The following is a 26539-nucleotide window of genomic DNA, read 5'->3' as shown; positions in this document are numbered from 1 at the left end:
CCTAATAGTGATAATGCTCTCCAAGAGTGCAATGCCCTCCATATTTTATCCAATAACAATCCCCCCACAGTTCTCCCAGTTGTAATAATGCAGTTATTACGCCCCCCCTGTAGTGCACCCAGTATTTATAATACCCAGTCGTGCCACCTGTATTTATTTCCCCCATATTTATTATTGCTCCTCTGTAGTGCCCCCAGTATGTTTAATGTCCCCAAGCAGTGCACCCTGTTTCTATAATTACCCCCTTCTGTACTGCTCCAGTAATGCCCCCTGTATTATGTCCCTCAGTAGTGCCCCTTGTATTACTATAATGCCCCCAGCAGTGCCCCCTGTATTATTATAATGTTCCATAGCAATGCCCCCTTTATGAATATAATGCCCCCAGTATGTTTAATGTCCCTAAGCAGTGCTTAAAGTATTTATAATGCCCCCTCTCTGTACTGCCCCCCAGTAGTGCATCTTGTTTTATTATAACGTCTCCCAGCATTGCCCCCTTTATTTATAATGCTCTTCCCTCTGTACTGCCCCAATAGTGCCCCCTATATTTGTATGTCCCCAGCAGTTCCCCTAGTATTTGTATGTCTCCCAGTAGTTCCCTCTTTAATGCCCTCCCCTCTGTACTTGGCCAAAAGTAAAAGGAAAAAAAAGGACTTACCTCAGTCTCGTCCCATGTTGCCATCTGTGAAGTGTTTCCTCTGTTCTGGCACAGGCGGCATGATGGCATTGTCATATCCACGTATTCAGTCATCATGCTGCTTAAGGTTGCTGTAATCGCAGCAGCCTGCACCGTTGCACTGCTTTATAGGCTTCAGGCATAGCAACCTGACTCCTATAAGATGAATTGGCGCTGTTTGACTCACATGACAGGCGGGGGCCCCACACAATTGTGTTGTTTGCGTGGTGGTCAAGACCGCCACTGACTGTGCTGCTCCCGCTAATTCCCCTACAAAGCTGCACATCCCCTGCCTTGTCCACACCACACTGCTGCTGCTGTTCCCCAAAATATGATAATTTTTGGATGCTTGTTCAGAACAAAGACAGGACCGTATAAATACCAGACAGTTATAGGGGCAATTTCAGCTCATGTTAGGTGTTTGTTATCAGGGTACAATAGCCTTATAATGCATCACTCAGGGCTCCTCTGGTTGCTGCTCACCTTCCTCACCGGGCTCCAAGATAAGGGCCCAAGATTTCAGGGTGGCGCTACCTCAAGGAAGACTCCGATATGGAACTTTACACATATTGGTACTTTTATTTGTTGTATATACAGTGGTCCCTCAAGATACAATGGCCTCAAGATACAATATTGGTCTTTTTTGACCCATCGTAAGTTGAAACTAGACTTAACATACAACGCCTCAGACTTAGGCCTCATGCACGCGACTGTAAGTATTTTGCGGTCCACAAAAAGTACGGATGACGTCCGTGTGCATTCCGTATTTTGCAGAACAGAACAGCTGGCCCCTAATAGAACAGTCCTATCCTTGTCCGTTATGCGGACAATAATAGAACATGAGAACTCCCACGGTCTGAGATAAACGGTACACTCCCGAAATCAATATGAATAACAACAAAACGGAGTGCAAAAAAACCCAAAGTATGGATAAAAAATATATAAAGTTTATTAATTACAATTTAAAAAGTAATTCACAGTGCATATTTGTGAATAAGCAGGGACAAAACACAGTAGAACACCACCTAAATAATATCCCCTGTAGCAATAACAATAAGCAGCAATACAATGATGACCCCAATAGATGAAAGTAATAAGTCCCATGCTGGGTAAACAGGGTCACATACATATAAAGTGCAAATGCAATAACGGATATGTCATGAAAGTGACCAGTGCATAAGGAGAATAGCAAAAGAACCAAACAGGTATATTGGCTATATAATTCCTATGACAGAAATGGCGACATACCAATAAAGCAGGGGAGAAGTAAACCCAGGTGGTGGCGCTCCTCGACGCGCGTTTCGCGTGTGATCGCTTCCTCCGCATGCTGCAGTATTTTCTCCGTCCGAAAACCGTACAGTGAATCAACTTAAGACATCCTGATGCATACTGAATGGATTCCTCCCTATTCAGAATGCATTAGGATAAAAATTATCATTTTTTTCCGGTATTGAGCCCCTAGGACGGAACTCAATACCGGAAAAGTTTGAAAGTACCCTTAGGTTACTGAGATTATTGAGATCCATCATAACGCATTGCACCAGCGCAATAAAAACTAAACATCGGAAACGCAATAGCACTCAAAACTGACTGCAATTGCGTACCTACTCGCATGATTTTCCCTGATCGCAGACGCAACGCATCCGGACCTAATCCGGACACGCTCGTCTGCAAGGGGCCTTAGTTATCAGCTTAAATCTTAAATCTTCATTTTCTCTTATCTTGTCATTTTGGGGCTTTGTAACCAATCACTCAAGTTACAATATACAGTGGTTGCCCTGGAACCAATTACTTGAGGGACCACTGAAGTATGGGTTTCGGGAATCCACATCAGGTTACTCACAACGTACACAATAGTGACAAACAAGTATAAAAAAATTAATTTTGGTGATAAAAACAGATGGGGGGGGTGAGAATATGCAGATCTCCTCCTAAATGACATACTTAGACACATTACAGTACATAGATAATTATTGTCAGGGGGACATATAATTCATATGTGTCAAGTGTGTCCCAGGGTGACATGATCTTCACTTGATCCGGATAATATACTTAAAATGCCATACAATAACTATGTCAGATACTGTTTAAAAGAGATATCATTAGTAGCAAAGAAAACACATTTAAAAGCCTTTTCTGGCAATGTTTATTATCTAATTGTTCATTCCATTGTCCTATTAGCGGATTTCCCCAGATTTCCCAGTTGCAGAAAAGAGAAGTTACTGCCGGAAGAAGCACAGATAAGTGGGGACAGTAGCTGTTTTTCAGTAGTTTCTATTCTAATAATATAGATTTAATATAAATCTTACCCACAGGTTAGGGATATTTGGCTTTTGGGTGAAATTTATGCAAAACATAAAAAGTTCACGCTACAGTGATATTATATCATGAAAGTAGGGCATTTAAGTAGAAGCAGCAATGGTGATTTCTTCATCTCAAACTATTTATTGAAACAACAGTGGTGGGTACACCCCCACAAAAGCATCAATTGCAGCTCGACAATGACATCTCATACTGTTCACAAGTTGATTTATTGTCGGCTGATGCACGGCATCCCACTCTTCTTGATGGCAGCCCTCAGGTCATTAAGGTTCTGGGGTAAAGAGTTACGAGCCTCTACATGGCAAATCAGCTGATCCCATAGGCTTTCAAGGGGATTCAAGTCTGGAGAAAGTGCAAGACACTCCATTTGAGGTACCTCAGTCTCCAGCAGCCATTCCCTAATGATGCGACCTCGATGAGCTGGCGCATTGTCATCCATGAAGATGAAATTAGGCCTGTGTTGTTCATGCAGAGGCACAGTGACTGGATTAATGATGTTATTCAAGTAGTATGGGCTTGTCACTGTACTATTCATGAAGTGTAGGACAGTTCTGTATTGACAAGACACACCTGCCCACACTCTAACACCACCACCAGCAAAGGCATACAGTGGCTGATGTATAGTGCTCTCCTTGATGTCTCCAATGTCGTTGGCGGCCATCATTTCTGCTAAGCGTGAATTGACTTTCATCAGTGAACAGCACTGATGCCCACTGGTCCCTCATCCAGCATAGATGCTCCTAGGCCGATGCAAGATGATGACGCCTGTGGTCAGGTACCATGATGTAAATAGTTTTGAATGGTCTGACGTGACACTTGGGTACTTGGGAGCCTCTAACCTCCCTTAAATGTGCCTGGAGTTGTGCACATTTATCATCCGGTTCTACAGGGCATTGTTCACAATGAAGCGGTTATCAGTGTGAGATGTGGCTAAAGGACGTCCACTTCTATGCCTTTCTGTGACTCTTCCAGTCTCTCTGTTGCAACCTGTTGATGACACTCTGTGACACTCTAAGCTCAGTGGCCAGATCCGTCTGAGATCATCCTGCTTGAAGCCTCGCAATGGTGAGTTAATGTTGAACAATTGTTAGGTGTCGTCTTGGTCTCATAATGTCAAAATGTGAACAGCATGATGAGGAGGACTGTTTAAATACCAATTCTAATTGAACCAGGAAATTTATTGGGCAATTCATGGATCAGAAATCTGTTGTGAATTTTGTTGTTAGGCTCCTAGTTAGAGAACAGCAAGTTGTATAAAAAGTACTAAAACACTGAACAGTTGGACATGTGCATTCAAAAGTTTAGAGAAGGTCACGTTAAGTTCACCTGTAAAGGTTAGAGTACATTTTAGGTTCATCCTGAAATTTTACCCACAAACCAAATATTCCTAACTTATTGTGAGTAGTGTGTATATATATACACACACACATATAAATTGTAATTGCAAGAAGTAACCACAAGAGGTCACCAAACCACCTAAAAGGGAAGATGGGTAATTTTACCAGAGTCAATATAAAAATGTAATCAACCTATTTTTCAGACGCTACATATAAAATATCAAGAGAATTATTTCTAATAACCAAAAGAAAGGCAATTTTCATCATTTATAGTAATAAAGTAAAAAAAAAAATGGAATCATTAGTAATAGACGAACATCGGCCGGGAAGGTTCGCCAACGCGATCAAATGTTCGCGAACCGCAAGTTCATGGCGGGCCCCATTTACTTTAATGGCAAGCCAACTTGAAATTCGATAACACGTGGTCGTCACTGGTGTTGAATTCCTTCGAGGCCCTAACAATTATTCATTCACCATACAGAAAAGAACAAGTAAGTATGCAGCTGGAGGTGAATTATACGGTCATTGGATATCAATTTTACAGCAGGCCAGTGGACTACAGGACCCAAAAATTATGCATTCACCGTACAGAAAAGAACAAGTAAGCATGTGGCTGGAGGTAGATTACACGGTCATTGGATATCAATTTTACAGCAGGCCAGTGGACTAAGGGCTCCAAAAATTATGCATTCACCGTAAAGAAAAGAACAAGTATGTGGCTGGAGGTAGATTACAAGGTCATTGGATATCAATTTTACAGCAGGCCAGTGGACTACAGGCCCCAAAAATTATTCATTCACCGTACAGAAAAGAACAATTGATAATGTGGCTAGAGGTACATTAGGCGGTCACCGTATAAAAATTTTACTGTTGGCCAGTTAGATTACAGGCCTCAAAAATTATGCATTCAACGTACATAAAAGATCAAGTGATTATGTGGCCGGAAGTATATTAGATGGTCAACTCAATAGCTATAAATTTTACTGAAGGCCAGTACAAATACAGATTAAATTAATATGTTTAAAAGAACTAAAAATATAAAATTGGATTAAAAACATGGCAAATCCCCCCTCTTGAAAAAAAACCCTAATGATAATAATTGAAACACGTGGTCATCACAGGTGTTGAATTCCTCCGAGGTCCAAAACATTAAGCATAAAACTGACAGAAAAGGCCTTTTATGCCTCATTATTTACAAAAGCCAGTGACCATTCTTTGTTCTTTGTGTTGTAGGATATGTGCGGGTTGGCATGAGGAAATTCAATTAAACGTGGTCGTCACAGGTGTTGAATTCCTCCGAGATCCAAGCCTCATTCTTTTTTAGAAATGTGAGGTAGTCCACACTGTCGTGAGCTAGGCGAGTGCGCTTATCGGTCATGATACCCCCCTGCTGCGCTGAATGTCCTTTCGGACAGGAGATTGGACGAGGGGCAAGCCAAGAGTTCCATGGCAAATTGTGCCAGCTCAAGCCTGCACACCCAGAAGTCCAGGGGTTTCTCGCTTCTCATAGCTTCCACATGGGCTGTTAACCCGATATAGTCGGACACCTGTCGGTCTAGGCGTTCCCAGAGGCTGGATCCAGAGGGCGGCTGTCGATGGGTTGGTTGCAAGAAAGATCTCATATCAGAAGTGACCAACACATCTTCAAATCGCCCTCTTCTTGCATGTGCTGTTGGATTGGTACCCGCAACTGTTTCTCTGTAAGTGTAAATTCCTCTGCCAGTGCCCGCAAAAGCAGAATGCAGCATTTCTCGAAGCAAGGCCTGGAAGTGCTGCTTTCTGACAGCCCTCTGTGATGATGGTAACATGTCCACCATTTTGTGTTTGTACCGGGGGTCTAAGTACATTGCCACCCAGTACTGGTCCTTGCCCTTTATGCTTTTTATATGGGGGTCCCTCTTCAAACACTGGAGCATGAAGGCCCCCATTTGCACTAAACTGGAAGCGGTGGAGTAGCCTAGCTCCTGCTCATCGTCCAGGATAATGTCATCCTCGGTCTCCTCCCCCCAGCCACGGACAACACCAGGGATCCCAAAAAAGTTTAAACCATGCTCTTCCTGCTCCTCCACCTCCTCCGCCACGGCACCATCCACCACTGACTCCTCTTCAGACTCCTGTTGACTTTTCTCAGATGGAGTAGCCCCCCCTGGGAATTCATCCAGCATTGCGATTTCCTCATCTTCCTGCTCCTGATCCTTGGCGGCTTGATCAATGACACGACGCAATGCACGCTCCAGAAAGAAAGTGTAAGGTACGATGTCACTGATGGCACCCTGGCTGCGACCGACCAGTTTGGTGATCTTATCAAATGGCCGCAGAAGTCGGCATGCGTCGAGCATGAGCAGCCACTGGTGCGGTGAAAAAAGAACAAGCTCCCCAGAACCTGTCCTGCTGCAGAGTTCCTACAGGTAGTCGTTAACTGCACGTTTCTGCTGGAGCAGCCTATCAAGCATATACAAGGTGGAGTTCCAGCGATTTGGGCAGTCACAAATCAGACGTCCGACGGGCAGGTGGTTTCGCCGCTGAACGTCAGCAAGGCAAGCCATGGCTGTGTAAGATCTTCTAAAATGTTCATTTTGCTCTGTTTCAGCTCCCTCAGCAGATTGGCACCGTTGTTGCACACCACTTTACCAACTGTCAAATTGAGCGGGGTTAGCCACTGATCGACCTGTGACCACAGAGTTGAAAGGAGTGCACGACCGGTCTGGCTCTTGGTTTCCAGGGACAACAGCCGCAACACAGAATGGCAACATCACACCTGGCACGTCAAATAGGTTCTGGGGAGCTTGGGGGGTGCAGCAGAAGAGGTGGTAGCAGTGGTAAAGGAGGAGTCAGCCTAAGACGAGACGGAGGATGGAGTAGGAGAAGGAGAAGAAGAGGCAGGCCTGCATGCAATCCGTGGCGGTAACACCAAATCTACACGGGTGGGCAGTAAAAGTTATGTACCTTCCCTGCCCGTGTTTGCTAGGCCACGTGTCTGTGGTCAGATGTATCTTGGCACCGACTGTGTGCCAGAGATACATTCACTTGCTGCTGAATGTGGCCATATAGCTCCAGGATGCCCTTCTGGGAGAAATATTTCCTTCCGAGGACCTTCCATTGCGGTGTGCCAATGGCCACAATTTTTCTAAAGGCCTCTGAGTCCACCAGTTTATATGGCAGTAGTTGGCGGGCTAGCAGTTCCGACAAGTCGGCAGACAGCCGTTGGGCAAAAGGGCTATCCGGCGTCAACATCTTTTTACGCTCGAACATTTGGGCCACGGCAGCCTGCCTTTTCCCAGATGAACGCGACGATGGCGCGGTGGAAGGTGGAGTGGAGGAAAAATGGGAGGAGAGAGGAGAAAGAGAAGAGGCAGGACGTGGAGCGCCGGGAGTGTGGCTTTGTGGGTTCTGACGGTGTTGCTCCCACTAGGCTCGGTGATGGAAGGCCAGGTGCCTTCTTAAGGCGGTCATCCCTAGGTGAGTGTTGGGTTTACCGCGACTTATGCGTTGACAGCACAGGCTGCAGATGGCAACACTATTGTCAGCAGCGGAAACGTTAAAAAAAAACACACTGCAGAGCCATGTGCCGGCGTCCTGGGAGTGCCAGATGTGACCATGCATGGTGGATGACTCGTTCCAGATACATTAGCAGTCTGCTTTTTGCCTCCTTTGCACTGTAAGTTCTGCCTGCTTCTCCTCCCTATCTGCTGCTCCGTCTCTTCCTCTGAACTCCCCTCCTCTTCCTCTCTTGTGAGCACCCACGTGACGTCCATCAACACGTCATCATCGTCACCTTCACCTTAGAGATCTCGGAGTAGGCAGCAACAGCGGGGACCACCCTCCTTGGGCTGATCTGGGTACTGTCGTCAGACTGCTGGGTGGCGACCATTGATACCTCCTCTTCCTGATCCGATGCCAAGAATGGCTGCGCATCGGTAAGGTTTTTAAATGGATGGGAAAATAATTCCTCTGACTCGAGCAGAGGGGATATGGTGTGGGGGGTGTTTTTGGGGGTGCACACAGCAGAGAGTGAAGAGGGTGCAGATAGAGAGGATGAGGAGGGTGCATAAGGGGAAGGCTGAGTGAGCCACTCAACCAACTCTTGTGCATCCTTTGACGTAATCGCACGCACCTTCTGCAACTTCCCACTTAGGCTTCGGCCTGGTGCACCTGCACTACCCCTACCACCCCTGCGGAATGGGCTGCCTCTTCTTCTGCCTGTCATTTTCAAAATGACCCTGTGACAACGACCCTATAGAAGAGCAGTATTTGTGGAAGAAGATATATCGCACCCCTGCCTCAATCTATTTTTTGGGGGTCAACTGGTATATCACACCAGTTGAAATTATTTGTCCCAATAGCGTTTGCCACTCTGTGTAGCTGCGGTAACGCAGCAGAACCGCAAACAAATGCTGCACTACCCAAATGCACTATATAGAAAGTATATTATTGGTATATCACGCCCCTGCCTCAATCAGTTTTTTGGGGGGGCAACTGGTATATCACACCAGTTGAAACTATTTGTTCCATTAGTGTTTGTCACACTGTGTAGCTGCGATAACGCTGCAGAAGCGCACACAAATGCTGCATAACACAGATGCACTAAATGGAAATATATTATAGGTATATTACACCCCTGCCTCAATCCGTTTTTTTGGGGGCAACTGGTATATCACACCAGTTGAAAATATTTGTTCCAATAGCGTTTGTCACTCTGTGTAACTACGGTAACGCAGCAGAAGCGCACACAAATGATGCACTAACCTAATGCACTATATAGAAATTATATTATTGGTATATCACACCCCTGCCTCAATAATTTTTTTGGGGGGGGCAACTGGTATATCACACCAGTTGAAATTGTTTGTTCCAATAGCGTTTGTCACTCTGTGTAGCTGCGGTAACGCAGCAGAACCGCAAGCAAATGCTGCACTACCCAAATGCAGTATATAGAAAGAATATAATAGGTATATCACACCCCTGCCTCAATCTGTTTTTTGGGGGGAAACTGGTATATCACACCAGTTGAAATTATTTGTTCCAATAGTGTTTGTCACTCTGTGTAGCTGCAGTAACGCAGCAGAACCGCAAACAAATGCTGCACTACCCTAATGCACTATATAGAAAGTATATTATTGGTATATACCACCCCTGCCTCAATCAGTTTTTTTGGGGGGAAATGGTATATCACACCAGTAGAAATGATTTGTTCCAATAGAGTTTGTCACTCTGGGTAGCTGCAGCAACGCAGCAGAACCACAAACAAATGCTGCACTACCCAAATGCACTATATAGAAAGTATATTATAGGTATATCACACCCCTGCCTCAATCAGTTTTTGGGGGGGCAACTGGTATATCACACCAGTTGAAATTGTTTGTTCTAATAGCGTTTGTCACTGTGTAGCTGCGGAAACACAGCAGAACTGCAAACAAATGCTGCACTACCCAAATGCACTATATATAAAAGTATATTATTGGTATATCACACCCCTGCCTCAATCAGTTTTTTTTGGGGGGGCAACTAGTATATCACACCAGTTGAAATTATTTGTTCGAATAGCGTTTGTCACTCTATGTAGCTGCGGTAACGCAGCAGAAGCGCACACAAATGCTGCACTACCCAAATGCACTATATAGAAAGTATATTATTGGTATATCACACCCCTGCTTCAATCTGTTTTTTTGGGGGGGCAACTGGTATATCACACCAGTAGAAATTATTTGTTCTGATGGCGTTTGTCACTCTGTGTAGCTGCGGTAATGCAGCAGAACCGCAAACAAATGCTGCACTACCCAAATGCACTATATAGAAAGTATATTATTGGTATATCACACCCCTGCCTCAATAAAAAAAATTTGGGGGGCAACTGGTATATCACCCCAGTTTAAATTATTTGTTCCAATAGCGTTTGTCACTCTGTGTAGCTGCGGTAACAATGCAGAAACGCACACAAATGCTGCACTACCCAAATGCACTATATAGAAAGTATATTATTGGTATATCACACCCCTGCCTCAATCTGTTTTGTTAGGGGGCAACTGGTATATCACACCAGTTGAAATTATTTGTTCCAATAGCGTTTGTTACTCTGTGTAGCTGTGGTAACGCAGCAGAAGCGCACACAAATGATGCACTACCCTAATGCACTATATATAAAAGTATATTATTGGTATATCACACCCCTGCCTTAATCAGTTTTTTTTGGGGGCAACTGGTATATCACACCAGTTGAAATTATTTGTTCGAATAGCGTTTGTCACTCTATGTAGCTGCGGTAACGCAGCAGAAGCGCACACAAATGCTGCACTACCCAAATGCACTATATAGAAAGTATATTATTGGTATATCACACCCCTGCTTCAATCTGTTTTTTTGGGGGGGGGAACTGGTATATCACACCAGTAGAAATTATTTGTTCTGATGGCGTTTGTCACTCTGTGTAGCTGCGGTAATGCAGCAGAACCGCAAACAAATGCTGCACTACCCAAATGCACTATATAGAAAGTATATTATTGGTATATCACACCCCTGCCTCAATAAAAAAATTTGGGGGGCAACTGGTATATCACCCCAGTTTAAATTATTTGTTCCAATAGCGTTTGTCACTCTGTGTAGCTGCGGTAACAATGCAGAAACGCACACAAATGCTGCACTACCCAAATGCACTATATAGAAAGTATATTATTGGTATATCACACCCCTGCCTCAATCTGTTTTGTTAGGGGGCAACTGGTATATCACACCAGTTGAAATTATTTGTTCCAATAGCGTTTGTTACTCTGTGTAGCTGTGGTAACGCAGCAGAAGCGCACACAAATGATGCACTACCCTAATGCACTATATAGAAAGTATATTATTGGTATATCACACCCCTGCCTTAATCAGTTTTTTTGGGGAGCAACTGGTATATCACACTAGTTTAAATTATTTGTTCCAATAGCGTTTGTTACTCTGTGTAGCTGCGGTAACGCAGCAGAACCGCAAACAAATGCTGCACTACCCTAATGCACTATGTAGAAAGTATATTATTGGTATATCACACCCCTGCCTCAATCTGTTTTGTTAGGGGGCAACTGGTATATCACACCAGTTGAAATTATTTGTTCCAATAGCGTTTGTTACTCTGTGTAGCTGCGGTAATGCAGCAGAACCGCAAACAAATGCTGCACTACCCAAATGCACTATATAGAAAGTATATTATTGGTATATCACACCCCTGCCTCAACCATTTTTTTGGGGGGGCAACTAGCATATACCACCAGTTGAAATTATTTGTTCCAATAGCATTTGTCACTCTGTGTAGCTGCGGTAATGCAGCAGAACCATACACAAATGCTGCACTATTCAAATGCACTATATAGAAAGTATATTATAGGTATATCACACCCCTAGCTCTGTCTTTCCCTCTGAACTCCCCTCCTCTTCCTCTCTTGTGGGCACCCACGTGACGTCCATCGACACGTCATCATCGTCACCTTCACCACCACTGACATTAGAGATCTCGGCGTAGGCAGCAACAGATGGGACCACCCTCCTTGGGCTGGTCTGGGTACTGTCGTCAGACTGCTGGGTGGCGACCATTGATACCTCCTCTTCCTGATCCAATGCCAAGAACGGCTGCGCATCGGTAGGGTCTTTAAATAGATGGTAAAATAATTCCTCTGACTCGAGCGGAGGGGATATGGTGGTGGTGGTGTCTTTGGGGGTGCACACAGCAGAGAGTGGAGACCACAGAATGACCTGGTGACAGAGTGGGGAGGTGGCATCAGCATCAGGAGACCACAGAGTGGCAAGGTGACATAGTGAGGAGGTGGCAGCAGCATCAGGAGGCCACAGAGTGGCACAATGACAGAGTGTGGAGGTGGCGGCAGCATCAGGAGGCCACAGAGTGGCACAATGACAGAGTGTGGAGGTAGCGGCAGCAGCAGCATCCGGAGGAGGCCACAGAGTGGCACAATGACAGTGTGGAGGTGGCAGCAGCAGGATCAGGAGACCACACAGTAGCAAGGTGACATAGTGTGGAGGTGGCAGCAGCATCAGGGGACCACAGAGTGACCCGGTGACAGAGTGTGGAGGTGATAGCAGAATCAGGAGACCACAGAGTCGCAAGGTGACATAGTGTGGAGGTGACAGCAGCTGTCACAGTCGTTACCTCTGGCTGTGACCTTCTGTCTATGCTCTCGCTGCAGCTCCGTTCCTGTGTGTCATTTGTGGTTCTTTATGGGTTAACTCCCCTGTGTGTTTGTTAGGAGTTAATCCGCTCTGTCTGCTCCATGGGTGTGGCCTCTCTGCTGCACCCATGGAACCTGTATATAAGGCTGAGGTTTCCTCAGTTCTGGGTCCGCTCTCCTGGTGTGTGTTGTCTTGTCCTGCTCCTGGTTTGTACTCTCTCCCATGCTGCTGACCCATGGGATCCGTGTCTGTCTGTGCTCTGTGGGTTTCCCTACTTGTTCATTGACGTCCTCTTTCCAGTCTTTCTGTTATCTGTTCTGCCAGTTATTTTTTAGTTACTTTGTGTTTATTCATATGTCTGTGTCCAGCAAGCCCTTGCTGCATCTTTCTTTGCAGCAGAGTGGCATGCGCAAGGCCACGCAGTATACCACTGGTGGAGCAAGTCCTTCTCTGCTCATTGTCACTCCTGTTTCCTTGCTATGTATTTCTGCTTGTGTTATTAGTTGCTCTGTTTTGTATTTGCCTGTCTGTTATGTTTGCCTATGTGCCGTCGGTACCTTCTGGTACCTGTTGTCCATTCGTTCCTGCTGTCACTGTCTAGTTCACGCTCCAGAGTGGACCCTGGCAACTTCCTGCGGCAAAGCCTAACCCTACCTTCTGGGGCCCTAGTGAATACCAGGAGTTGCTTAGTCACGTGCCTCTGGAGTATTACTAGACGGTGGCGCAGTGGGGGTTTTCTCCCACTGTGCTGACGGTACATAGAGCTCTTGTTTTGTCTGTGCTGCCTTCCCTGTTTTTGTTTGTGCAATAAACTCTTGTGTGTCTGTACTTGATTTCTGTTTGTTTATTGCTTGACGACGCGGTGGTCTCTCCTGGGACCTCCAACTCGTGACAGCAGCATTAGGAGACCACAACGTGGCAAGGTGACATAGTGTGGAGGTGGCAGCAGCATCAGGAGACCACAGAGTGGCAAGGTGACATAGTGAGGAGGTGACAGCAGCATCAGGAGACCATAGAGTGACCCGGTAACAGAGTGGGGAGGTGGGTGGCAATACGAGTACCAGCGGAATAGGGTGGGTGAAAGAAGGAGCACTTGGCATCAGATGTGTGACGGCGGGTGGCAGCATCAGAATAGTAGCTGAGGCAGGTAGCCAGAAGAAACCGGTCTCTTTTGTTAAAGTGTTGGTGTGGCACCATGGATGATCTAGTCTGATGCATCAGGCATTGGTGGGTGGAAATCATGGCTGATCCACGCCTGACGCAGCGCTGACACCATGTTCTTCCCGTTGTCGATCACCATGGTTCTGATTTTCAGTTGTCGCGGAGAAAGCCAGGATTCGATTTCTTGGTGAAGGACAAGGAGAAGTTTCTCCCCTGCAACTCTATTCACCCGGGCAAACGAGATGCAGAACAGCGTGACACCGCTGTGCCCTGCACATGTGGTATGCTGCAGGGGCACTGTGAATTGTCCCTGCAGTGGAGGCTGAGGAGACAGAGGCGGACATTGTCGCAGGACTAACCACGTGACAACGTGGAGGCGGAAGCGGCGTCACCTGGCCAAGTTGCTGGTGTGGCTGTGCAGGAACCACATTCACCCAGTGGGCCGTAAAGGACATGTATTGTCCCTAACCGTAGTTACAGCAAACGGCAACGCCAAATAGGCCCTTATTTTTTTCCACTTATACACGACACAAAAGGCTTTAGAACACATAACTGCACCGCTGAACGGCAAATAGGCCCATCACAACCAGGCCTCTGTAATTACCCCTGTTTTGAGACGTACCATGCAGTTGCTAATTATTAATTTTATTCATTACCAAAATAGGTGGGTGGGGGGCTTTTCAGGAAGTCAGTTTATTCTAATTTTCTTTTAGTTTGTGGGCTTTCCAGGGAGGGAGTGATCCTTTTGGGATGGGTTGTGGAGCTAATTTTCTTTTCAGACATTGGAACAAATTTTACCTTTTCTGATTTGTTTGGTTAATTTTCCTAATTTCATTTTTTATAACTTATGTCCTGCCACACAAAGCTGTTAATTCCATTCACATTACTGTATCATGATATTGGCATGATATTCTTTTTATTTGGAGGATCTCTAATAATTGAGTTGTTCCTCACCAGTACACTAAGGGTTTGTAAACTAAGGGATGTCTAGAAATCCTGACATTATTTTGGGAATTAGTGATCCATTACTGTTCCTATAGACCAGTGATGCCCAACCAACGGTAAGCGGGCCAAATGCGGCCCGCGAAGCCATGTCATGCGGCCCGCGCAGTGACCGGACTTTATCAGCGCAGGGCGCGCTGCGAATGGCCCAGGCAGCAAAGCGATGCTGCCTGTGCCTGCAATCTCCCATCCCAGCGCCGCCTCCTAGCTAATTTATTCACTGACTTGCCTCTGTGAAATTAAAGAGAAGCGCCGTAATCTCGCACAGGCGCACTGGCAGAGGCATCGAAGTGCGCATGCACCGTCTTCCTGGTCTCTGCCAGTGCACCTGTGCACTGAAGGGGGGGGGGATCTGTGGAGGACACTGAAGGGGGGCGGATCTGTGGAGGACACTGAAGGGGGGGGGGATCTGTGGAGGACACTGAAGGGGGGGATCTGTGGAGGACACTGAAGGGGGGGGATCTGTGGAGGACACTGAAGGGGGGATCTGTGGAGGACACTGAAGGGGGGGATCTGTGGAGGACACTGAAGGGGGGGATCTGTGGAGGACACTGAAGGGGGGATCTGTGGAGGACACTGAAGGGGGGGGGATCTGTGGAGGACACTGAAGGGGGGATCTGTGGAGGACACTGAAGGGGGGGATCTGTGGAGGACACTGAAGGGGGGGGATCTGTGGAGGACACTGAAGGGGGGGGGATCTGTGGAGGACACTGAAGGGGGGATCTGTGGAGGACACTGAAGGGGGGGATCTGTGGAGGACACTGAAGGGGGGGATCTGTGGAGGACACTGAAGGGGGGGGATCTGTGGAGGACACTGAAGGGGGGATCTGTGGAGGACACTGAAGGGGGGGATCTGTGGAGGACACTGAAGGGGGGGATCTGTGGAGGACACTGAAGGGGGGGATCTGTGGAGGACACTGAAGGGGGGGATCTGTGGAGGACACTGAAGGGGGGGGGATCTGTGGAGGACACTGAAGGGGGGATCTGTGGAGGACACTGAAGGGGGGGATCTGTGGAGGACACTGAAGGGGGGGATCTGTGGAGGACACTGAAGGGGGGGGGGGGGATCTGTGGAGGACACTGAAGGGGGGATCTGTGGAGGACACTGAAGGGGGGGATCTGTGGAGGACACTGAAGGGGGGGATCTGTGGAGGACACTGAAGGGGGGGATCTGTGGACGACACTGAAGGGGGGGATCTGTGGACGACACTGAAGGGGGGGATCTGTGGACGACACTGAAGGGGGGGATCTGTGGACGACACTGAAGGGGGGGATCTGTGGACGACACTGAAGGGGGGGATCTGTGGACGAGACTGAAGGGGGGGATCTGTGGACGACACTGAAGGGGGGGATCTGTGGACGACACTGAAGGGGGGGATCTGTGGACGACACTGAAGGGGGGGGGGATCTGTGGAGGACACTGAAGGGGGGGATCTGTGGAGGACACTGAAGGGGGGGATCTGTGGACGACACTGAAGGGGGGGGATCTGTGGAGGACACTGAAGGGGGGGATCTGTGGAGGACACTGAAGGGGGGGATCTGTGGAGGACACTGAAGGGGGGGATCTGTGGAGGACACTGAAGGGGGGGATCTGTGGAGGACACTGAAGGGGGGGATCTGTGGACGACACTGAAGGGGGGGATCTGTGGACGACACTGAAGGGGGGGATCTGTGGACGAGACTGAAGGGGGGATCTGTGGACGACACTGAAGGGGGGGGATCTGTGGACGACACTGAAGGGGGGATCTGTGGACGACACTGAAGGGGGGATCTGTGGACGACACTGAAGGAGGGATCTGTGGACGACACTGAAGGGGGGATCTGTGGACGACACTGAAGGGGGGGATCTGTGAACGACACTGAAGAGGGGGATCTGTGAACGACACTGAAGAGGGGGATCTGTGGAGGACACTGAAGGGGGGGATCTGTGGAGGACACTGAAGGGGGGGATCTGTGGAGGACACTGAAGGGGGGGATCTGTGGAGGACACTGAAGGGGGGGATCTGTGGACGACACTGAAGGGGGGGATCTGTGGACGACACTGAAGGGGGGGATCTGTGGACGACACTGAAGGGGGGGATCTGTGGACGACACTGAAGGGGGGGATCTGTGGACGACACTGAAGGGGGGGATCTGTGGACGACACTGAAGGGGGGGATCTGTGGACGAGACTGAAGGGGGGGATCTGTGGACGACACTGAAGGGGGGGATCTGTGGACGACACTGAAGGGGGGGATCTGTGGACGACACTGAAGGGGGGGGGATCTGTGGAGGACACTGAAGGGGGGGGGATCTGTGGAGGACACTGAAGGGGGGGATCTGTGGAGGACACTGAAGGGGGGGATCTGTGGACGACACTGAAGGGGGGGGATCTGTGGAGGACACTGAAGGGGGGGATCTGTGGAGGACACTGAAGGGGGGGATCTGTGGAGGACACTGAAGGGGGGGATCTGTGGAGGACACTGAAGGGGGGGATCTGTGGACGACACTGAAGGGGGGGATCTGTGGACGACACTGAAGGGGGGGATCTGTGGACGACACTGAAGGGGGGGATCTGTGGACGACACTGAAGGGGGGGATCTGTGGACGACACTGAAGGGGGGGATCTGTGGACGAGACTGAAGGGGGGATCTGTGGACGACACTGAAGGGGGGATCTGTGGACGACACTGAAGGGGGGGATCTGTGGACGACACTGAAGGGGGGATCTGTGGACGACACTGAAGGGGGATCTGTGGACGACACTGAAGGAGGGATCTGTGGACGACACTGAAGGGGGGATCTGTGGACGACACTGAAGGGGGGGATCTGTGAACGACACTGAAGAGGGGGATCTGTGGACGACACTGAAGGGGGGGATCTGTGGACGACACTGAAGGGGGGGATCTGTGGACGACACTGAAGGGGGGGATCTGTGGACGACACTGAAGGGGGGGGATCTGTGGACGACACTGAAGGGGGGGATCTGTGGACGACACTGAAGGGGGGGATCTGTGGACGACACTGAAGGGGGGGATCTGTGGATGACACTGAAGGGGGGGATCTGTGGACGACACTGAAGGGGTGATCTGTGGACGACACTTAGGGGGGGGCTGTGGACGACACTTAGGGGGGGGCTGTGGACGACACTTAGGGGGGGGCTGTGGACGACACTTAGGGGGGGGGGCTGTGGACGACACTTAGGGGGGGCTGTGGACGACACTTAGGGGGGGGCTGTGGACGACACTTAGGGGGATGTTGGGGTGGGAGGTCCTGGAGGGGTGTTTGGGTGGGAGCTCTGGAAGGGGTGAGAGGTCCAATAGGTATGTGGGGGTGGGAGATCCGGGAGGGGGGCCCATAATTTTTTTGCTATGGGGCCCAGTAATTTCTAGCTACGCCCCTCATGGTTAAGATTGGGCGGGCACTGGAGCGAAAGAGCGCCCTGCTGTAGGAGAAGCTGGCGGGAGATGAAAGGAGGAGGGGCCAGCTCCTGGTGGTGTTGGGCACACGGCACAAGCATGGCGGTGGAGGATCTGACTGAAGCCTAAAGACCAGACATCAAGGTAGACCTGCAGAAGAAGGTGACAGCACAGTATGTGATGTATACGTGTGTAATCATAACATACTGCACTACATACATTACACACATGTATACATCACATGCCCCCTCACAGTAATAATGCCAAGATATGTACCCTCTTCACAGATGTAATGCTCACACATGCCCCCTCACAGTAGTTATGCCCAGATATGTGCCCCCTCACAGTAGTTATTCCAGATATGTGCCCTCTTCACAGTAGTAATGCTCACACATGCCCCCTCACAGTAATAATGCCAAGATATGTGCCCTCTTCACAGACTTAATGCTCACACATGCCCCCTCACAGTAGTTATGCCCAGATATGTGCCCCTCACAGTAATAATGCCAAGATATGTGCCCTCTTCACAGATGTAATGCTCACACATGCCCCCTCACAGTAGTTATACCCAGATATGTGCCCCCTCACAGTAGTTATGCCCAGATATGTGCCCACTCACAGTAGTTATGCCCAGATATGTGGCCTCTTCACAGTAGTTATGACCTGATATGTGCCCTCCTCACAGTAGTTATGCCCAGATATGTGCCCCCTCACAGTAGTTATGCCAGATCTGTGCCCTCTTCACAGTAGTAATGCTCACTTGTGCCCCCTCACAGTAGTTATGCCCTGATATGTACCCTCCTCACAGCTCACAGTAGTTATACCCTGATATGTCCCCTCCTCACAGTAGTTATGCCCAGATATGTGCCCCCTCACAGTAGTTATGCCAGATATGTGCCCTCTTCACAGTAGTAATGCTCACACATGCCCCCTCATAGCGTTTGCATTTCTTTCTGGCAAAGCTACCTGGTTCCGGCCCGCGAAATTTATACCAAGTCTAGTGCAGCCCTCAGATGAAAAATGGTTGGGCACCACTGCTATAGACGGTTCTGGACACTGTCCTTTTATATATTCTGTAGGTGACTGGTTGATTGCATGCATAGCGGTTTCTACCTTGCCGGGCAGGGGCCTGTTATGGTGCACCGCGTCACTTAGCACGTTCGTCTCTCATATAGGGATTGATGGGGCTAAAGAGAAGTTGTACGACCAGTCACTGTGCTTGAGTGTCAGCTTATGATTATAGCCCTATCGGTGTTCTTGTATCTTGTGAACAAACTGGAATTTGCAACATAGTTGGAGACATTTTGCTCCGTTTTCTTGAACTTGTTACCTTTAACTACAGTTCAGTTTTTTTTCAGTTTTGCGAGACATAGTCATATGTGCAGGCAAATGCCTTTTTAGAAATCTACCTCCATTATAAGTACACAGCTTCACTTCTCATCTGTACGCGCCACAAAGATAAGAATGGATTTCTAAGACAGTAACAGGGTTACCCATCTAAAACTATTTTTTCTACAATTTCCTGTGAAAATGTTATTAACAATTTGAATTAAACCAAATATACTCATTATTTTATCCAATAAAAATTTTGCACTCAGCATGCTTACTACACCACTAGATGCATGCTTTAAGAGATCGGGTTTTTAAAATGGGGTCATTGATAATGGTTTTCTATCATTTTGCACTGCAACACCATTACATGTGTGCAATGGGGCCTGAACCATTTTCTGTTTATTATCTGAAAGCCACTGGGTGTTCATTTATGTTTGGGCCCTGCCGTTTGTCAAGAAATAAGATTAGGGCCACAATGGGGGTATCTGAAGACAGGAGAAATGGGGTGATACATTTTGGGGTGTACTTCATTTTCATGTGCTTTGTAGAAAAAAAATCTGTCTTTAAATTGACACTTATGTGTAAAAAGTGAAATATATATATTTTTTTCCACCTGCTTAGCATTACTTTCTACAAAAAAAATAGGGTCTAAAAGCTCACTACACCCCTAGATGAATATCTCAGGGGTCTAGTTTTCAAAATGGGGTCAATTATGGGGGTTTTCTATTGTTTTGGCAGCTGAGCGCCATTACAAGTGTGCAATGGGGCCTAAAACATTTTCAAGCAAATTTTGTGTTCTGAAAGCCACTGGGTGCTCCTTTATGTTAGAGCCCTGCCGTCTGTCACGATATAAGAGGTATAACAGGCTCACCAACACTTGTCTAAGGCCCCTTTCACACGGGCGAGATTTCCACGCGGGTGCAATGCGTGACGTGAACGCATAGCACCCGCACTGAATCCTGACCCATTCATTTCAATGAGTCTGTGTACATGAGCGTTTTTTTTCACGCATCAGTTCTGCGTTGCGTGAAAAACGCGGAATGTTCTATATTCTGCGTTTTTCACGCAGCCCTGGCCCCATAGAAGTGAATGGGGCTTCAGTGAAAAACGCATTGCATCCGCAAGCAAGTGCAGGTGTGATGCGTTTTTCACTGATAGTTGCTGAGAGATGTTGTTTGTAAACCTTCAGTTTTTTATCACGCGCGTGAAAAACGCATTGCACCCGCGCGGAAAAAACCGAACAACTGAACGCAATCGCAGACAAAACTGAATGAATTTGCTTGCAAAATAGTGCGAGTTTCACTGAACGCACCCTGAACGCATCCGGAGCTAATCTGTCACGCTCGTGTGAAAGAGGCCTAAGGACCAAATAAATCACAGAAATCTGAAACCAGTCCTGATTCCACCTTAAAACCTGAAACAGGCTGTCCTTATGAACGCTCAAAAATATTTAGGCTGCAATCGGACATACACTCACCTAAAGAATTATTAGGAACACCTGTTCTATTTCTCATTAATGCAATTATCTAGTCAACCAATCACATGGCAGTTGCTTCAATGCATTTAGGGGGGTGCTCCTGGTCAAGACAATCTCCTGAACTCCAAACTGAATGTCAGAATGGGAAAGAAAGGTGATTTAAGCAATTTTGAGCGTGGCATGGTTGTTGGTGCCAGACGGGCCGGTCTGAGTATTTCACAATCTGCTCAGTTACTGGGATTTTCACGCACAACCATTTCTAGGGTTTACAAAGAATGGTGTGAAAAGGGAAAAACATCCAGAATGCGGCAGTCCTGCGGGCAAAAATGCCTTGTGGATGCTAGAGGTCAGAGGAGAATGGGCCGACTGATTCAAGCTGATAGAAGAGCAACGTTGACTAAAATAACCACTCGTTACAACCGAGGTATGCAGCAAAGCATTTGTGAAGCCACAACACGCACAACCTTGAGGCGGATGGGCTACAACAGCAGAAGACCCCACTGGGTACCACTCATCTCCACTACAAATAGGAAAAAGAGGCTACAATTTGCACGAGTTCACCAAAATTGGACTGTTGAAGACTGGAAAAATGTTGCCTGGTCTGATGAGTCTCGATTTCTGTTGAGACATTCAAATGGTAGAGTCCGAATTTGGCGTAAACAGAATGAGAACATGTATCCATCCTCTGATGGCTACTTCCAGCAGGATAATGCACCATGTCACAAAGCTCGAATCATTTCAAATTGGTTTCTTGAACATGACAATGAGTTCACTGTACTAAAATGGCCCCCACAGTCACCAGATCTCAACCCAATAGAGCATCTTTGGGATGTGGTGGAACGGCAGCTTCGTGCCCTGGATGTGCATCCCTCAAATCTCCATCAACTGCAAGATGCTATCCTATCAATATGGGCCAACATTTCTAAAGAATGCTATCAGCACCTTGTTGAATCAATGCCACGTAGAATTAAGGCAGTTCTGAAGGCAAAAGGGGGTCCAACACCGTATTAGTATGGTGTTCCTAATAATTCTTTAGGTGAGTGTATAGTCAGTTCTTGATGCAGTTTGAGCCAAATACAGTGGTTACAAAAGTCCTTTCTTTATACTGTACATTTCTTTCTTTTTTGGATCCACTCCTAGCTTCTCAGCTTTTATTTTTTTTGCCCTAAAGGCAGTTTTTGTGGTAGTGTTTTTGTGCCAAAGCCAGAAGTAGATCCAGCAGGGTGGATGTCCCTCCTTAAAGGGAACCTGTCACCTGCAAAACGCATATTAAACCGACCACAGTACCCCCCAGTGTGTTGCTAATCATGTTTTTCTTTCCTCTTTGTGTTTCTTAATACTTGTTGTTTTAATGTTGGTTGGCGCTGTCTCCGAGTCAGGCTTGAAGTCAAGGGGGGGCGCCTTTCCCATAGGCATTGATACTGAAGCTTCAATAATAAACTGAGAGTGAAATGATCCAGAGGAATCCAGTATTGATGCACAAAAGGACAGATGACCAGGCTGGTTCATAGATCACAGCTATGAATAAGAACCCATACAAGGTTTTGCACACGAATGCACCGTTTCTAACATAAAGCCTTTACCCCTTAAGGATCGGGCCCTACATTCGAAGAGCCATAAAGTTTTTTGTTTTTTTTCATTTTCCATTCACACAGCCATATGAGGGCTTATTTTTTGAAGGACACAACATTATTTAATGGCACCATTTAATTTGCCGTCTCCGGTATTGGAGAACGTTTGTATAGTTTTTATTTGGTTTTACTACTTTGGGAAAATACTAATTTTCTTTGCACAGCCATAACATTTTTAGATTTCCGTCTACAGAGCTGTATGAGGGCTTGTTTTTTATAGGGCGTACTGTAGTCTTTATTGGTACCATTGTGGGGTATGGATGACTTTTTATTCAATATTTTTGTGGGGACAAGGAGACCAAAAAATGGCAAATTGTGGATTTTCTTTTCAGTTATGGTGTTTGCCATTTTTATATTTTAGGCAAATGTTTATTTTTTGTTTATATTTTTTATGTAAAATTGGGAAAGGAGGGTGGTTACAATTTTTGTTTTGTTTTTAACTTTTACACAATAACATTTAGTCCCCTTAGGGGACTTGAACATGTGTCCCATAGACTGCAATAGAATACTACTGAGTTCTATGGGATTCTGAGACACTGCCTGCTGAACCACAGAGCAAGCAATCAACCCCATAGATGCCGCGACTGCTATTGACTGTGGCATCTCAGGGGTTAAATGATGAGGTTCAGTAAGCCCGGTCATTGTGCCGGGTGCCTGAAATTCAACATGCAAAACTCGTCCCTTCCTTTAACTGACATCTGCCCTTGGGGAAAAGTCAGGACACCCCCATACACATAAGTTGGATGATAAGTGATGATAAAAAGAGAGTCGATGACAAAAACAGAATCAAAAACAGACAGCGATTTAATGTTATCCCCGTTATTGTGCATGTGTTTTTAATTATTCAAAACATCAGTAAAATCCTCTGTTCACACAACATGTACAATGCAACGTGTCTCCAGATACATAATAAATTGTCTGTCAGATAAGAACTTAAATTACATATACAGAGAAAATGAAAAGTCAAAATTATGGCTTAAATTTCACAAATGGAAGGCATACACGGTAGAGGCAGCCATTTTGCAGACTGCAGAGAAGCAAGAACAGGTGGCACCACTGTGCCCATTCATCTTAGCGATATCACTGAGGCACATTCAGGGGAACACAGAGATTTTAGGAACATTCAGTACACATAGGGATGCAGGATATGTGCAGGTATCCAGTGTGCCATGCATCACCAGGGATGCACAGATTGTTCATGTAATACTGCTTTCGGAATTGCACTAAGACTTCAATTATTCAGTGTTTCAATGGGTCAGATTGTAAACTGCTTCTACTATTAGATAGATTTGACTGAGCGCTTCTGTAAATGGTGAGCCAGAGGAGCACAGTCATCTACAGTATTAACTGGCATCCAACGGGGCAGCTGTAATCTGTAGTCTATGCATACATGACGTGCTCCACTTCTCACTGAGAACAAGCCGTACGTGTGAGTGGCTGGGTTAACATCTATTGCTGATGGCCTAATTTAATGGGTAAGTCCATCTAAACTTGTTAGTGGATGCTTGGGCTGGTTACGTTTTAAAGAGGTTGTTCACCCTAAGGAGCCTTTTGGGTAGACCACACCCCACTGCCAGACCTGTGGATGGAAGCATACTTACCTGCTCCCCATCGCTAAGCTCTGTCTCCTTCAGTACCGCACCACTGCTCTCCGCATATCAACATCCATTTGGACGTGGGTGATGTGGCACCTGCAGCCAATGAATGGTCCCAGTGGCGATATGTCCCCCATGTATTCCATGATGCATGGGGCACACGTCAGCGGTCATATGACCCACGTCAACTAGATGTTGACATGTGGCTACCGGACCAGGGAGACAAAAGGACCCGGAGCCCAGTGGCGAGGAACAGGTAAGTATGCTTCCCCCTGCAGGTCCGGCGGCATGTGCCAGTGTACGCCCAACCTCTTTTAAGGCCGATTTCATGTCAGTTATTCTTAAAGTGTCCTGCTATTTGGAATCTCTTCCCCGATGTCACATTGGGCATGAAGAGATGTTACTTGACGACTACAGAGCACTGTCCAGGGTCCCATTCTACTTACTAGGACCTGTGTTCCCAAGATCGTGCTTTGCTGTCAGTGAATGAAAAAAGTGCTGTCTACATCCAGAGTCTGAAAACTATACAGATCTAGTCCTGCGCAGAGGAAGGAGGTGGATAAAACTGTTTGCAGTCTGGACAACCTCTTGAGAACTAAAAAGTCTAGATTACAGATATGTTTTAAATAAACTGATACACTGAAGAAAACTCTCAGAGGATCATCTAAACTGGATACAATTAGATTTATCTCTCAGCTGTGATCATCAGGAACACTGTAATGGTACATGCACATGCTCAGAATTCATGTGTGGAGAAACCGCACTAAAATCCGCAGGTGTTCGCATGCAAATCCGTGGGGTCAATCCGCATCAATTGGTGCGGATTTGGTGAGGATTTTCCGCATGCAGATTTTACTACGTGAATGGAGAAAATCCGGTCAGGAAAAATTTAAAAATCCGCACCACAGGTCAAAATCTGCGCGGAAAAAAATCTGCATTGTGTGCATTGAGAATTTTAAATTCTCATAAAATACAATGTACATGAACTACGGTGTGGATTTTCCACGCGGAAAATCCACACGCAATCCCGATCGTGTGCCTTAACCACCTCAGCCCCCAGTGCTTAAACACCCTGAAAGACCAGGCCACTTTTTACACTTCTGACCTACACTACTTTCACCGTTTATTGCTCGGTCATGCAACTTACCACCCAAATGAATTTTACCTCCTTTTCTTCTCACTAATAGAGCTTTCATTTGGTGGTATTTCATTGCTGCTGACATTTTTACTTTTTTTGTTATTAATCGAAATTTAACGATTTTTTTGCAAAAAAATGACATTTTTCACTTTCAGTTGTAAAATTTTGCAAAAAAAATGACATCCATATATAAATTTTGCTCTAAATTTATTGTTCTACATGTCTTTGATAAAAAAAAAATGTTTGGGTAAAAAAAAAATGGTTTGGGTAAAAGTTATAGCGTTTACAAACTATGGTACAAAAATGTGAATTTCCGCTTTTTGAAGCAGCTCTGACTTTCTGAGCACCTGTCATGTTTCCTGAGGTTCTACAATGCCCAGACAGTACAAACACCCCACAAATGACCCCATTTCGGAAAGTACACACCCTAAGGTATTCGCTGATGGGCATAGTGAGTTCATAGAACTTTTTATTTTTTGTCACAAGTTAGCGGAAAATGATGATTTTTTTTTTTTTTTTTTTTTTTCTTACAAAGTCTCATATTCCACTAACTTGTGACAAAAAATAAAAACTTCCATGAACTCACTATGCCCATCACGAAATACCTTGGGGTCTCTTCTTTCCAAAATGGGGTCACTTGTGGGGTAGTTATACTGCCCTGGCATTCTAGGGGCCCAAATGTGTGGTAAGGAGTTTGAAATCAAATTCTGTAAAAACTGACCAGTGAAATCCGAAAGGTGCTCTTTGGAATGTGGGCCCCTTTGCCCACCTAGGCTGCAAAAAAGTGTCACACATCTGGTATCTCCGTATTCAGTAGAAGTTGGGGAATGTGTTTTGGGGTGTCATTTTACATATACCCATGCTGGGTGAGATAAATATCTTGGTCAAATGCCAACTTTGTATAAAAAAATGGGAAAAGTTGTCTTTTGCCAAGATATTTCTCTCACCCAGCATGGGTATATGTAAAAAGACACCCCAAAACACATTCCCCAACTTCTCCTGAATACGGAGATACCAGATGTGTGACACTTTTTTGCAGCCTAGGTGGGCAAAGGGGCCCATATTCCAAAGAGCACCTTTCGGATTTCACTCGTCATTTTTTACAGAATTTGATTTCAAACTCCTTACCACACATTTGGGCCCCTAGAATGCCAGGGCAGTATAACTACCCCACAAGTGACCCCATTTTGGAAAGAAGAGACCCCAAGGTATTCGCTGATGGGCATAGTGAGTTCATGGAAGTTTTTATTTTTTGTCACAAGTTAGTGGAATATGAGACTTTGTATGAAAAAAAAAAAAATATAAAAAAAAATCATC

The sequence above is a fragment of the Bufo bufo genome, chromosome 3 (genome assembly GCF_905171765.1).
Source record: "Bufo bufo chromosome 3, aBufBuf1.1, whole genome shotgun sequence".
NCBI lineage: Eukaryota > Metazoa > Chordata > Amphibia > Anura > Bufonidae > Bufo > Bufo bufo.
This window is presented reverse-complemented; position numbering follows the sequence as displayed.